General features: G+C 49.4%; 1 protein-coding gene across 1 annotated transcript in view; it reads left to right on the top strand.

Moving 5' to 3' along the window:
- Tbl1x (transducin beta like 1 X-linked) overlaps positions 1 to 15,396 on the top strand; it is a 178,234-nt gene that overhangs the window by 60,823 nt on the left and 102,015 nt on the right. Inside the window, exon 2 of the mRNA XM_026414574.2 lies at positions 11,123 to 11,196. The gene's annotated coding sequence lies outside the window, so the exon portion shown is untranslated. The remainder of the gene's footprint in view (positions 1 to 11,122; positions 11,197 to 15,396) is intronic.

Genomic DNA, 15,396 nt, shown 5'->3' with positions numbered 1-15,396 from the left:
GAGCTGATTGTTTGGGGGTCATGGAGGCAAATTCCCATCGGGGTGGGGAGAAGAGGGTTTCCATCTCGGGGCGTCGATTCTCCCAGCCTGTCGAGTGCCAAGTGCCTTATCAGCCAGACTTGCTCGTTGAGGTTTCAGACGTCCCCACACACGCTGGCCGACTCCTGTCTCCGTGCCAGGCTCTTGAGGGACGATAGAGACCCACAGACCTTTGTCGACTATCAGACAGCATTGCTTAGGGGAAAAGAGCGACAGTCACTATGCTCTCAAGTTAAATTAGTGACCGACTTTGGATTCCTACTTCCAGGGCTCTAAGAGAATAGATGGGCATTTTCTAAGCCAAAAAAGAAATGAGTTAATTCCGTGGAATTCTCTAAAGGGGAACCACGGGAAGTGTGTGTTCAGCGTCTCTTGCTACATTGTGAATGTGCCCGCGCAGAAAGCACGTGTTTACTGTGTTAAGGTGATCGGCTTTTCAGAGCCAAGTAACGGGGTTTATTCAAACGATGGAAAGCAGAGCTCCCACACCCGAGGGGGCCCAGGGGGGTCACCTCTTGGTGTCTGTCACTCTGTGGTTGGATTAGCCTGTGGTTTCCGAAGTCTCTTTTATTTATTTATTTTTTAAAATTTTCTTAATTTTTTTTTATTGTTGGTCGTTCAAAACATTACACAGTTCTTAATATATCATATTTCACAGTTTGATTCAAGTGGGTTATGAACTCCCATTTTTACCCCGAAGTCTCTGTTAGAGGTTTGAAAGCGGGTCATGAAGTCCAGTGGCACCAGGGACCCTGGTGCAGTCAAGGTATTGATCCCGGGGCCACCTCACCTCGGGAAGTGGGCACGTCCTTCAGCCTCCAGTGCAGTTACTGGTCGGCTCCACTTTGAGGTCCTTGGCAGGGATGCAGAAGGAATGTCCACCCCGTGCTGGGGCCCTCCACCCAGCCTGTCCCACACATCTGCTGTCATGCCCCCCTGAGAAGTGCCCTGACTGCCTTTAGGGAAGAGGGGTGATGGCCCCTCTGGCTGCCTCGGGCTGACGAGGGGCCTTGGCTGGGGCCATCGGGAACTCTCTGGAGAGTCTATCTCGTGGGCCCTGTAGAGGTCAGGGGGCACTGACACGGTAGGTCGCATCTCCCTGACCAACTGGAAAGTCAACGGACTGTGGGCATCTCGCACATCGGGGCAGTCCAGAGTCCATGGTGGCGGCTGGTAGGGGGCTGGATGAGGTGTACAAACGGCAGGGATCACGCCTGCTGTGAAGCAGGACTTCCACGGCTTGAGCCTCGAGCTGTGGAGCAATAGGAATGCATCCTCCCTCCAGGGTGCCATCTTGGGTCTGTGTTGAAGGCTCCTGTGGGTCAAGAATCCCAACTTGGCTGGCTTCTCCGCTCTGTCATCTCTCACAAGGCGGCTGGGCTGGGCTCTCGTCGGAAGCTCTGCTGAGGGACAGGTGGCCTCCTGTCCACTTCTGCGGTGGCTTGTAGGGAGTAGTTGCTCTTCGGCTACTGGGCTGAGCTCCTCAGTTCCCTGCTGGTGTAACCGGGCATTAAAGGGGAACTCGGGAGACGGGAGAAGTCGGGCAGAGGAAACGGGGGTGCTGAGACAGGACAGGTGGGCTCTTGAGGAACTGGAACAGGGTAGAACCACAGTGCCTCTGTTTCTTAGGTTTTACTGAGATACAAGTCATAAATAGCTCATGGATTCTTTTTTCCTGAAATTCTCAACCTGCACTTGTGAGAAAGTAGACCTTTTTGTGTCATGAATACATATGCAAATTATTTAAAAGGCAGCATTGAATTTACTGTTGCTGTGTATTTTTTTTTTCTTTGAGTACCAGGGATTGAACTTGGGGGGCCCTCGACCCCTGAGCCCCATCCCCAGCCCTGTTTTGTATTTTATTTACAGACAGGGTCTCACTGAGTTGCTTCGGGCTTCGCTTTGGCGGAGGCTGGCTTTGAACTTGAGATCCTCCTGCCTCAGCCTCCCGAGCCACTGGGGTGACAGACATGCACCACTATGCCCAGCCGTGTTCGTATGTATTCTTGCCATTGGGTATTTTTTTTTTAAAACTATATAAAAAAGCTGAAATTCTTTGACACTGAAGAAATGGTTCCTGCTGTTGGCGGCACTGCTCACGGTGGCAGAGGGGAAGGCGCCGGTGAGAGTAGCTGGTAAAGCGTGAGTTAGGCGTGTGCTGGGTTCCTAGGCAACCGTTAAAAATAATAGTATATTAGAGGTGGTGGATTACTGGCACCAAAATGTGTTTACGGTTTACTGCAGTGTGCATCTGCAACCCCAGGAGACCCGCAGCCCAGCTGGGACTCGGAAGTGCTTCTAAAATGCAGTGAACCAGGCTGCTGGGGTGGGTGGGTGGGTGTGTGTGTGTGTGTGTAATTGCCATATCGTTTCCACTCATAAATTTGATTTTATTCTCTGTACTTGACTATCGCGCACTTATCCAGCATCCAGGGTTATCTAAAGAAGGGTCTCCTTGAAACTGTGTGTGTTTATTGAATAGTCTTGTCCACGGTTCTCTTTCTGGTACCCGTGGGAGAAACTTGACACGTCTCAAGAGCTTCGAAGCTGTGTTCTCCAGGCTTCTTTATTTTTTTAAATGACTTGGAATGAGCATCTTGGTTACATTTCTTTCCCTTTTTTTTTTTGGTACCTGGGATTGAACCCCTGAGCCACATCCCCAGTCCTTTATATTTTTTGAGACAGGGTCTCCCTAAGTTGCTGGGGCTGGCCTCCAACTTGTGATCCTCTCGCCTCGGCCTCCTGTGCACCACCATGCCTGGCTCATCTCTTGGAGTGAATGTCGAGGAAACTCGGAATCAGATGAGTGTTTCCCTTCCAGCTGACCTGAAGTTGTATTCCATGGCAAACTTTACCTAGTACCTTCCCGTCTTAGCTGCATCTCGGTTTCCCTACCTTTTCCTTCTGTGTGCCTCAGTTTACCTCATGGATCATTTTTGCGGTTTCAGTTGTGTTCTTGAAAGCAAGCCTAAGTCTCCTGTCCCCCCTCCTTTTCCTTCCCTGGGTGGGGAATTGCAAGTCTTTCAACGAGAGCGCAGCAATGGGGACCGTGACGGGTCTCGCCGACTTTTGAATCCTGTCGTGGGAGCAGCATCTTATTTTAATCGAGCCTCTTCCTGTGGAAGTGCCTCGGGACAGAGGGCATGTCTAAATTTAGTGAGTGCCGTATCACTGACAGCCACCTGGCAAACGCTAGGAAAAGCCTTCCAGGTTATTTATGCCCGAAAATGAAGGTGGTTTAAAATCGGTTTCTACAGAGGCCTAGTGATGGACAGAGGTCCGGAGTCGCTGAATTTCCCTGGGATTTGAAGACAGTTCGTGGGCGTGCACGTACCTGGGGTAGAGCGGAAGTTCTTCTCTGTCCTGACTTGGAGATGTTTGCTCTAGATGCTGCTGAAATCTCCGCCTGATTGTATCACAGTGTTGGCTGAGAAGCAGGAAATGCAGAGGAGGAGGCATTAGAAACAAATGTGAAGGGTTCGTGCAAAAAGTGCAGTTCTTTGTTCCCAGATGTGTGAGCAGGGCAGGTTTGAAATCCTGCCTGCATCTTTTCCTGGTGGTGCTTTTAAAATCGTGGCTGACAGTAATGACTTCTGCCGGATGGTCTTAGCAGGCCAGGAGGTGAGTGTCCTCCGTCTCTGTTCCTCCCAGTGTCATGCCACATGGGTATCCTTCATCCCATAATATGGGGGAGGGAACGGTGAGGCGTGCCCGTGTTCGTCTGGGGTGACATGTCTATGCATTGACAAGACTGTAAGCTGTTTCAGCCATGCGTGGAGCCCAAAGCCAAAAGCAATCGGGTAGACTTACAATGTTCCCTGCGTGCCCAGGAAGGGCTCCACGTTGTCATGTTGCAGGAAGATGTCCAGGTGAGGAAGGGACGTCCCTGAAGATGCCTGCTCGGGACTCTAAAGAGGATGGCTCTCAACTCTCCTGTGCTGCTCCCAGACGGAACAACAGAAGCTGCACACGTTGCCACCAGAAAAGACGGGCCAGGCTCTCTGAGCGCCCTCACTGGTCATGGTGTCTCTAGGGTGCACCGTAACTGGGGGAAGGCTGGCGTGGACTCCAGACGGGAGTTGGCAGGAGGGGGAGATGGGCTCTCGAGGGAGAGGGTGGTTCACGGCCTTGCTGGTCCCCAGGGCTGGACCCATGGGTTCTGAAAGGGTGCTGGGCTCGGGAGTGTGAAACTGGAGACTTTGCTCATAGCCTGGCAAAACCCAGGAGGAGGTCTAGGGAGACGCTGGTGTTCAGGAAGCTGGTGGAGATGGGTACAGGGTTATTCTGGAGCCAGTTTGTGAAAAGCTTGTTGATGCTGTAAAACATGGCCTGTGTTCACCCCCCTCCTGTGGTCCTCTCGGCTCCATCCACTGCCTACAGTGAAGCATCATTCCCAAGGAATCAGTGGTAGCCCCCTGATCCATGGGGCATAAATTTTGCAGCCCCTGTTACATGCCTGACACCAAGGATACACTGTGATCATTCACATTAGTGACTAATGTGCCTCTAAGTGATGAATGGGAGGTATATAGTATGGATATGTAGGACAAATGGATGACTTATGTCCTGTACAGTACAGAGCTCGACAGTGCAAGAATTCATCACGGTTCTCAGATGCAGGTTTAAAACTTAGGAGTTGTTGAGTTCTGGAATTTCTCTGTTTTCAAATCACAGAAATGGAAACCTTGAAAAGCAAGACTGTGCAAAGCAAAACTTCTGATAAAGGGGAACTATCATATGTCATTCTTATTGAAGTAGCTGTTGTAGGATGTGTAACAGCACCGTGGTCTTTCCAGTCAATGCCAAGAACACCCCTATCTTCAGTGATAGCAACCTTTGTTTCCACACATGGCCAAATATGTCTTGGTAGGGGCAAAGTCGCCCCCAGTTGAATTTCTCATCTAAAGCTTGGGAACAGGGCTGACCTTGGGTGGACGCTGGAACAGATTCCCAATGACCCGTTGCTATCATAACAAGCACCCTCCATCTCTCTATTTTTATTTTCCGTTGGTGCAAAAGGCATTGAAAGCCACTTAAAGGTTCCATTTACAAAAGGGTAAAATCTCAGACCAGTGCATAATTTGGGTTCAACTTTCTTTAGTAAAATGAAAGTGCATTTCTAGGAGTGTTTCTCCCCCCCCACCCTTGGAGGTGGTGAGGGGGAGTCCAGAGGAAGGAGAGAATTGGGAAAGTGTTCCCACTGGATCAAGTTGTTGGGAGGGGCCACAGGGCCAGGGAAGCACCTTGCGCTGAGCAGCAGGAGGTTCCCATGTGCCATCTTGAACGGGAGGGGACAGGATGACCTTCCTGGTTGCTGTTGCTTGCAAAGGGAATTCTCTTGGAGCACTAATTATCTCCACTCTGGTGGGCGTAGGAAAATGGTTGTCTGAGGTTAAAGTGAAGCACTGCAAAAGTATCCATCCAGAATGCCAGAATGAGCTCTCTGACCTTACCGTGGAGGTTGGAGAAAAGGTGTAGTTTGGGAGTAGAAATACATGTGGGTACGTGCGTGTGTGCACTTGCCTCAGTACCCAGTTCTTGAGGTAGCTGGTAACGTGGCATTCTTTCTAGTTTTGGTGTTCTTGGTTTCACAGTATTTATGGAAGGGAGTGGTTGAATCTGGTGATTGACAGAGGGAGATTTCTGAGTGTATTTGTTTTCCAAAAGGGATTTGCTTGCTGTGCTGTTAAATGAAATGGAAGCCGGAACAATTGACCTTTCCAGGTAAAGAGGGCGTTGGGTTGTGTTTTGCAAATGATTGAAACCGAAATATGAACAGCAGGACCATATGGTGTTCAGAAACTTTGATCATACATTCTGTGTGTGATAAACACTGTGCTCGACAATCACATTTAAAATTGTGCTTCATGCTCATTGCAAAATGTGGAGCCGGGGCTTTGGGACGCGAGGAAGACATGCATTAGGATTCTCTTCCACCTCGTGATGCACTAGTTCATCTCTAAATAAAAAAAAAAAAACTGATTAGTGTCATGTGTGGCTTATCTTTATAAAGTTTGGCATAATATCAGCGTGGAGAGATTCCAATTACTGTTGACTGACAGTTTACACAATACAAAAGATCATATTATGCTAATACTTCAATGTATCATCTTTAAACCCGATTCTTTTTCTTTGGCTCCAGATTAGTTTCATGCCTCTAAATAAAATTTAATCTGTCACTGTAATTTAAATAAATGCCTAGAAAGAAATATTGTGCCACTGATAGCTTATTATAATTTCCTGTAGGCTTGTTTGCTGTGTACAAGTATCGATTTTGCCACTTTGACAAGCATGATTTGTTACTAAGCCTCATCAGACACAACAGAGGAAATCAAGTGTGTTTAGCGTCTCTATTTCTCCTTCTTTGAATTGTTTATACTTTTACGCTGAACTTGTAAAACCTACAAGTAATAGATGCACATTTTCCAGGAACTGATGGGTATTAAATGACATATCTTGAGAGAAGGGAAAAGACCTGTGGAAATGTATCTTCTTGTTTGTTGACTCAACAGTAACTTAAGGTTCTGATCCTGCTCCATGTTAGTTTTTTTTTAATAACTTTTTTATAGTTGTATTTTACTCATTTATTTTTTATGTGGTACTAAGGATTGAACCAGGCAAGTGCTCTACCAGTGAGCCACAACCCCAGGGGGTATTCAGAACTTTTGTGGGGTTTCGTGTGTGTGTGTGTGTGTGTGTGTGTGTGTGTGTGTGTGTGTGTGTGTGTGTGTTGGGGATTAAACCCAGGGGTGCTGAACCACTGAGCCATATCCCCAGCCTCTTTTTTTTTGAGACAGGGTCTCACTGAGTTGCTGAGGCTGCCTTTGAACTTCCGATCTCTTGCCTCAGCCTCCCAAGTTGCTGAGATGACAGGCGTGCTCAGCTGTGGCTTGATCTGTTCTTTTCCATGTAGATCATTAGACAGCCTGAGCAACAGTTTGTGTGACATGTATCAAATGAAGGAAAAGATGCATGCTTAGAAAACACCCTGGTGGGGGCTGCGGCTGTGGCTCAGTGGTAGAGCACTTGCCTAGCGTGTGCGAGGCTCTGGGTTCGATCCTCAGCACCCCATAAAAATAAAGGTATTGTCTCCAACCTCAACGAATGCCTTTTTAGTTCCTGTATCTTTTAATCGGAACATTTAGGAAGAAACGTGCAGTCCTCTGCCTGCCCTACAAAGAAGTCACCCGTGTGTTCCTTGTTCTTTTTCCTCCATCTTTCCTTCGATTGGCACGTGTGTGACTGTTCTGGGAGGTACCCAAGGGGTCTCCTTTTCCCTTTTTATACTTGGGGATCATGAGCCGCATCTTTACTCACAAGGACGTTTCTCCTTGAGGAGCGCCCATTCAGGTTCTTGAGCCTCTACCGGAAGGAGGCTGTTGGGAACTAAGTCGTGGAACTTGGGCTTCCAAGTATATTCAACTTTTCCTTCTCGGTTTAAATTGAATGTGGTCTTAGAATTGGGGCCTAAAGGCCTTGCTTCCCCTGATGAGTGTTTTTTCCCTTCCTGACAGTCTGTACATTGGTACCATTGCCATAGGGTAGCCGCTGGCCACAGGAGAGCGTTTCAACTTAGTTAAATTTACATACGATCAAACCGGTGCTCATCCCCAGTACTGGCTATGTGAGTGGTGTTCAGTAGCTGCGTGTGGCTAGTGGGTTCCTCAGTAGACGGGGAACATGGGGCAATAAGTTGAACTGCACAGAGCAGCTGTGGACAGTCGGACATTAGCCTCATAGGAATTCGGGGAAGAGCAAGACAAATTCTTCAATCTGAAGGGGAGAGAAGTTTTCATAGCAAGTAACTAGAGCAAAAATGAACCCTGTCGGTTGGGTTGGTGGTGCACGCCTGTAATCCTATTTACCTGGGAGACTGTATTAAAACAGTAGGGATAAAGGCGGTATTGAAGCACTTTCCTAGGATTTTAAAGTTATATATGTAAAAGATGAGTGACATCAGATTTTTTTAACAGCAATAGTGGAAGTTAGAAAACAGACATACTATAGAATTCTTTGAAAATAATTTGCACCCAGAATTTTGAAGTTTCTCCCCTCCAAATGTATGGAGGATGGACTAAAGATGTTTGTACACATTCATTACGTCAGCCACATTTCACTTTGTCCACTTCTAGAGAAGTGAGATGTCAACCTGTCTCACCAAGGTGAGACGGTCACCAAGGAAGGGGACATGGTGGGACTCTGAGTGTCCAGATAGACGACAAAGAGAAGGAACTCTCGAGGCCTTGGTGGATTCAGGTTGCAGCAGGCCTGACACTGACTAACACAGACTGGACCCAAGAAAATGGAAGAGGACGTTCTGGTACGTGTGTTGTGAAGGTGGCAGCACATGGAACTGACGGACGATCTAAATGTTCTGGTTTTTAATTTTTTCAAGTTGGACATGGATACACTGCCTTAATTTTTATGTGGTGAGGATTGAACCCAGTGCCTCAGGTGGGCCAGGCAGGTCCTCCACCACTAAGCCACAACCCCACCCAGCATAATATCCGAGCATTTTAATCGTGTGGAAAATTGAATGGAAAGAATGTTGCCAGATCTTGGAAGAATTTTGTCAAAGGGAACAAAGAAGAAAATAAAAACCAAGGCAATTAGGGATTCCAGGAAAATGCGAAAGTTGAATAAGAAATGAATCTTAACGCTGCTATATTGCTTGCTCAGCATTACCCACTCCATCATCGAAATCATGTGCAGAGTATAGATGTAACAGAAAACAAGTTATAAAAAGTGGGGAAAATGTGAAAGGGTAGGCACAGCATTGATGGTTGGCATTTAAGGAAACAAATCTGCATTTATGAGAAAATCGGAAAGTTGCATTGAAATGGGGTTTAGTGAAGAAGTATTATAAGCAGATGATTTAGAAACGTGGAAGTCGATACCAAGGAACACGAACATTAACAAAAATAGTTTCAAGGCATTAAAGTGATTGCTCTTGGAAATGGAATTGTAGATCAACGGTGCAAAAAGGCTCGCAATTTTGGAAAAGGAGTCTTTTGACTCGCTTGGCTTTTAGTTTTAAAAGCTGAAGATGGGTTACTTTGAAAAGAATAAAAATGGTGAGGGTATTACCCTCTGTAAAAATTAGAGTTTAATGTAAAGTGGGGATTCTCAAATGGGGCGGCATTGACAGTCAATTCTGTGTTAAGGGGGCCCACCCTGTGTGTGTGTGTGTGTGTGCAAGGGTGTTGGCTAGCATTCCTCTCTGGTCCTGACAGCTAAACAGGTGTGCAGACATTGCCCAGTGCTTCAGGGGGCAACCTCACTGCTTCTTGAAGTACTGATTTAAAGGATTTAAAAACCTGTTATTGAATGAACCATCTAAATAGATTAAAAAAAAAAAATGCTGTCTTTTGTTGGTAAAACAGGAAGCAGCAGCTGCTTCATGACCCAGAACTTGAACCCATAGCAAGAACCCTCTGGCACCCCAGCACCCCAGCTGCTCATGCCAGCCCATCTTGGCGTCTGGCTTCAGGCCCAGTGAGTGCAGGGCTCACTAAAATGAGAAAAGGATTCGGGAGGAAATGGCAGCTTCCCTTTCATGCCTTAGTGGCTTCTGAAAACATGTTTCGGATTTTTCACATTGTTTTCGTGTTGGTACAACTTGGATTTCTCTGGAGTCGCAGTGTTCATCATTGTGGCGAGTCTGGTACAACGTTGCGCCCTTTGGGTATGTTCCAGCGCTCGGTCGGCTGTGAGACGGACGGACGCACGCCCTCCCCGTCTCTGCACTTCTTCCCCGAGTCCTTAGATAAGTTCTCTGCGAGTGTTTCCCCCTAGAATTGCCAGAGGACGTCGATAGGAAAATGGTCCCGCAGATTTTTCTGATGTGGCGGAAACCTCATAAATATTTTAATGCCCTTATTTCACAGCCGAGGAAACTCGAGTCCGGAGAGTCTCTTATCATTAATTAGGAGGAAGATGGGGGTGGGCTCGCCTCCCCAGCACCACAAAAGGAAGAGGGGCGCCTGCAGAGAGTCCCTTTTTCCCCTTTTCCCTTCCCTTTCCGAATGCACAGGGAGGCATGCTCAAGGTGGCTTCGTGGGCAGTGAAGTGCCCAGGCGAGTGGGCTGTCGGGATTTGCACACAGCATCGTGGGCGCCCCCTGCCAGGGGCCCACAGCCCTGGAGTCGCTCAGAGCAAACACCTGGAGAGCGGGAAGGGCAGTCGGGTGTCTCCATGAGGGGCCCCTGTGCCGCGGTTCCTGGTGTCCAGAGCTGGGAAGATGCCGGAGAAAGTCCTACAGAAAGGGCTCCCCACTGTTGTCCCCAGTCCTCATGCCACGATCCTTCTTAGCAAGGACTTGTGCATGGCACCTGCAGCCTTGCCCCCTGTTCAATGATCCCTTCTCAGAGGCAAAGTCCCCCTCCTCCTGCTCAGGGTCTGTTCCTTGTCCCAGACTCACGGTTCATTGTTTCTCATCTGAGATGGCCTTGTGCGTTTGTTCATAGCGAATTGTCCCTGTTCCTTTCTTGCCAAGTTCCACAGCCTTCCCCTCTTCCCCAGGGCTCAACGTGGAGCTCCTGTCGGTGAAAGATTTGACTTGCCTTCTGAAACACCTGTGTGTTCGCTCAGCGAGCTTTAGCATCGCAGGGAAGACGACGTTGTCTAGTTGTTGGAGTCGAGTGGGGTTTTGGGTCCTGACATTCCCTGGCGATGTGCTGAGCATCGTGACGCTTTTTTTGAGCAGTTGGTGTGAACAGCCTCGCAGCATGCTTTCAACAGAGGCTTGAGCCTTAAATCCACCAGTGAGGGAGGCCCACCACCTAACAGTTATTAATACAGCCTCCTAGTGCCACAGTACTGCAGCTGGGTCAACGACATCGGGGTGAATGCGTCCCTAGCTGTCTTACTGGGGCGTCACAGAATGTACAAACTAAGATGGTCACATCATCCCAGGGGATGAAATCTCACGGGACCCCCATCTTATGTGGGGTCTACCCTTGACTGGGGGGACACTGTACGTGCTCACTCAGACGTCTGCTTGGTGAAGGAGCGGGTGGGTGAGACTGTCTCAGGATGTGTTGGCTTACGCTTTGGACTGACTTGGAGTCTTGTTCATTCACAGGTAATACAAGATAGAAGAGAGGTCTCCACATAAGCCCTGGAAAGAAGAAAGGATTGGCCTGCATTTCCTTCTGAGTAAGTGGAATTGTGAAAGATTTTATTATGGAACGAACAACCTGCCAAGCTCTCTGTATTTTCTACGCTTAAAGCCACGCGGTCATGTTTGTTTTCTTTTATGTGCTGGAAATGGGAATTTGAGATTCTTTGCAATAGGTGATTTTGCTGGGGGGAAAAACGTGAAGCTCTCTGTCAGCGCTTCAAACTCCTTTTTTCTTCTTGCAGTGCTGGGGATGGAACTCGGGCAAGCGCCTTACTGCTGGCCTGCATGCATCCCCAGCCCTACTGACTCTATTTAAAACATCTAGCTTCTGGAATTCAGGTTTCCATGAAGTTTAGAAAAGAAAAACGGAGAGAGTCATCAAAATGTGTGTGCCTTGGAGTGACGCATAGCTTCTGATCTTTCCCCCCATTGACGGGTGAGGTATTTGTCTTTGCTCTGGAGTTTGGTTTCGATAAACAAATCGAAGGCTTTTGGCTTTTATGTGGTGGAAGCTCCTCTTACATGTCCCTCTCGATGTATTTGGAAATGACAGGCAGCTGTGACACTCTGTGGGCAGGACATAGTTTTCCATGGAAGCCTTGCTTGGCCCGTCCTGAGCTGGCGTGGACCGTGCGTGGACCCCCGGGAGGCCTGTTCCTTCCGTCTTGGGTCTGTTGGTCTTCAGTGTGGACAGACCCCGACTCCTGTAGAATGAGACCTTCTGATCTGCTCTTACCTGCTGTAGGTTCACCGTGGGGACCATCGAGACCACCTTTTGCAGACCACCTTTTATATGCGGTGTGCCGGGAGGTTCACTGAGGTGCCGCCCATCGTGAGTGCAGGGACACTTGCAAAGCTCTGTGCTAGACATGGTTCTAATTTGGTAGCAGCTTTATGGAGATGGGATTCACACAGCAGACGATTCACCCCTTTGAGTGTTGAGTGCTGTTGGTTTTTTACATCCAGTACTGGGACCAGAGCCCAGGGTCCTGTATGTGACAGACTGGCCACTGAGCTGCAGCCCCAGCCCCTGTTCAGTGTTTTTAGACATTGGGTTCTGCGGCTGTCGCCTTCCTCAACTTGGGAGCATTTCGCCATTCCCAGAAGAACCTCGTAGCCATTAGCAGTCGCTCCCCCTTCCCGCCCTGTAGCTGCCACTAATCCGCCTTCTCTCCACGTGCGTGGCCTCTCCTGGGTACTTTAAATAATGGGAGCCTGTGCCCAGTGGCCTTCTGTCTGCTGTCTTCCACTTAGCATGTGGGTGTCGTATGTCAGTACTTTGTCCCTTTGAGCAGCCAAAGGCTGAGCCGTGATATGCATAGATCACATTTTGTTTACTCGTTCATCCATCAGACACTGTTATTTTTAGAGGCTTCTATTATTTCTCCCCTCGGTGGTGCAGGGGATTGAATCTGGCCTTGTGCATGCTAGGCAAGCCTTCTACCACTGAGCTCTATCTTTTTTTTGAGGGGGATGAGAGGATCCTAGGGATTGAACCCAGTGACGATGAACTATATCCCTGGCCCTTTTTATTTTTTTGAGACGGGGGCTTACTAACTTGCTTAGGGCTCACTAAGTTGCTGCGGCTGACCTTGAACTTGCAATCTTCCTGCCTTCGTCTCCCTTACGTTTTACCTTTTTAAAATTGCATTTTGAGACTGGATCTGGCTATGCTGCCCAAGCTGGCCTTAAACTTGGGGTCCTCTTGCCTCAGCCTGGTGACTAGCTGGCATTGCAGGGGTGTGCCACCCACCTGGCTTGAAGGCTTCTGTTCTGAAACCATGACAGACTCGCAAGTAGTTGCAGAGCTCAGCAAGTTCCAGTGTCCCGCCACTGCCCCCACCACAGTGACCGTGTCTCTCAACAGAACTGTGCCGAGTTGACCCAAGTAGGACATAGGCACTGGCAAGGTGCTTTTGGTGTGAATGCATGCCCTGTCTGGTGACGGGAGCTCCGCCTGTGTGGTTGTGTGAAATGTGATCCCAGGTGTGTGCAGAGTGTTGCTGCTACCATAGTCCAGGGGCAGGATTTGTCCACCTTGGGCTCTGCCTCTCCATCTCGGTCATTTCTTCATTTCATGTGTTATCTGAATAGAATCCTGCAGTATGCAGCTTTTGTTGACTGACTGTGCAGCCGGATGCCCTGGAGATCATCCCTACTTTTCCTGTCCCTCCAGAGCTCATTCTTCCCTAATGCAGAGAGGGATTCTGGGGTGTGGATGAGCCACCGTGCACTGATGCCTTGGCTTGCTGAAGGGCGTTTCCTGCTCCGGGCTGTTCCAGGTCATCCCTTGGGCCTGCTTTCCCCTTGGATGGAGAGAAGGCAGTCACGTTAAGGAGGCAGCTTAGAGACGCTGCGCCCTGGGACGCTAGAAGCCTTGAGGTCCACGCCATACGGTAGGACTCGGGCCCAGGGATCTATCAGGTAGCTGTCACTTTCTTTGCTGTGACAGCCAGCTGGCTGCCCTCACCAGGGGCCAGCTGTCCACTCCTGCTGTGTCCAGGAAGTGCCACTAGAGGACCCGGCTTTTCTGTTTGGGGTTTAGCTCCTTGGGAAGCACTGGAAGCTTCAGGTCCACGTATATCGGCGTCACCGATGCTATCAGTGGTAGGACGGAGGATGGAGATTGCCGGTGGACTTGGAGTGGACCCTCGGAAACCAGAGCAACTTGGAGCCCAGCAGCTGTTCGTTCCCATATGCTTAGTTCAGCTGTGCCCTCTGGAACGTCTGGGAAGTTGGCAAAGTGTCCAACTGTGCAAGGGTGTGGTGGAGCCCCACTTCCAAGTGGGTCCAGCCCACTGAAGTGTGGGCGTCCAGTTGGGGTGGGGTGCGTGCGTGCTCCGTTTCCCCCTTGGCTCTCTTCCCACTCCCTGTTCCCTGTGACCCGTCTGGATGCGATGGGAGGAGCTCACTGGAGTCTCTTAAGAGCCCCAGATAGAAGATGCATTGCTTTGCAGCTGTGTTTGTGTGGCCTGGTGTATGTGTGTGGCTGTGATAAATACTCGAGAGTAACCAGTGGAGATGCAAGAAGATTTATCTTGGCTCGCCATTTGACAAGTTTACTCCGTGGTCAGCTGGCTCCACTGCTTTAGACCTGAGGTGAGGCAGAACATCATGGCGGAAGGAAGTGACAGAGAAGGCTGCTCAGCTCATGTCAGTGAGTAGGAGAGAGGGACAAGATAGAGTCCCCAAGGGTACATGCCCAGAATCCACTTCTTTTAACTAGGACCCACCTCCTAAGTTCCACCACGTCCCAGTGATGTGACGCCATCAAATTGTGAATTCATCAGTGGATTAATCCACTTAGGATCTAAGCACTTCCCAAAGGCTCCAGCCCTAATCGTGGCCGAGTTGGGGACCCAGGCTTCCATGCCTGAGCCTCTGTGGGACATTCCACATACAAACTGGAACCCTGGGATTAGTAACAGAAATGGGTGGTCAAACCAGTTCCTTTTTCATAAAATGTAAGAAGGGCACAGATGACCCCCTTGTCTTTGCGAGGGGCCTTGACTCTGGAGAAGTGTTTCCCACAGAGGCTCCCTCTAAAATGAACTGGAGCTGCAAGTTGTGGGGAGGACAGCAGTCTCTGTGCACCCCGTGGTCACCCAGCCTGGGCATGGGGGTGTTGCATACCAGATTGGTGAAGGGGTTGCTTGGGAAGTGCAGGGCCTCTGTACCGTGTAGGTGGATGGGGGTTGTTGCTGATCCATTTTATGGAAACCTATAAGGTTTCCCAGGCACCCTCTGGGCCCCAGCTTGTTGATTCGGAGGTGTGAATTCACAGATAAGCCAGTGGAGCAATGAAGGGCCCTTTGTGGTCCCCAGCTGATAAAGTGCTGTTGGACAAAACCCTTCCTTTGTTTTTTCCTCCTCCCAACCTGGGGTTCCGATTGACTGGGTATTCTTTTCCTTCAAAAAACACTAGTCTTCCTGGGTTGCAGGTGGGCTGCCTGACCTGGAGACCCTCCTTCTCCACACAAGCCGCCGCCTCCCTTCCAAACTTGGGAATGCAGCGTGTACCCACTTCCCAGGGAGCTGCACCCACTTCCCAGGGAGCTGCACCCACTTCCCAGGGAGCTGCACCCACTTCCCAGGGAGCTGCACCCACTTCCCAGGGAGCTGCACCCACTTCCCAGGGAGCTGCTTCGTGCTTGAATTGGCATCAAGCGGACATAAATCTGTGGTCAGGATGGCATCCTTGAAAAGGACTCGGAAGAGATTCTGATTGTCAACTG

The sequence above is a fragment of the Urocitellus parryii genome, chromosome X, assembly GCF_045843805.1.
Source record: "Urocitellus parryii isolate mUroPar1 chromosome X, mUroPar1.hap1, whole genome shotgun sequence".
Taxonomy (NCBI): Eukaryota; Metazoa; Chordata; class Mammalia; order Rodentia; family Sciuridae; genus Urocitellus; species Urocitellus parryii.
The sequence above is the reverse complement of the archived record's forward strand: the minus strand, read 5'-3'. Positions and strand labels throughout refer to the sequence as shown.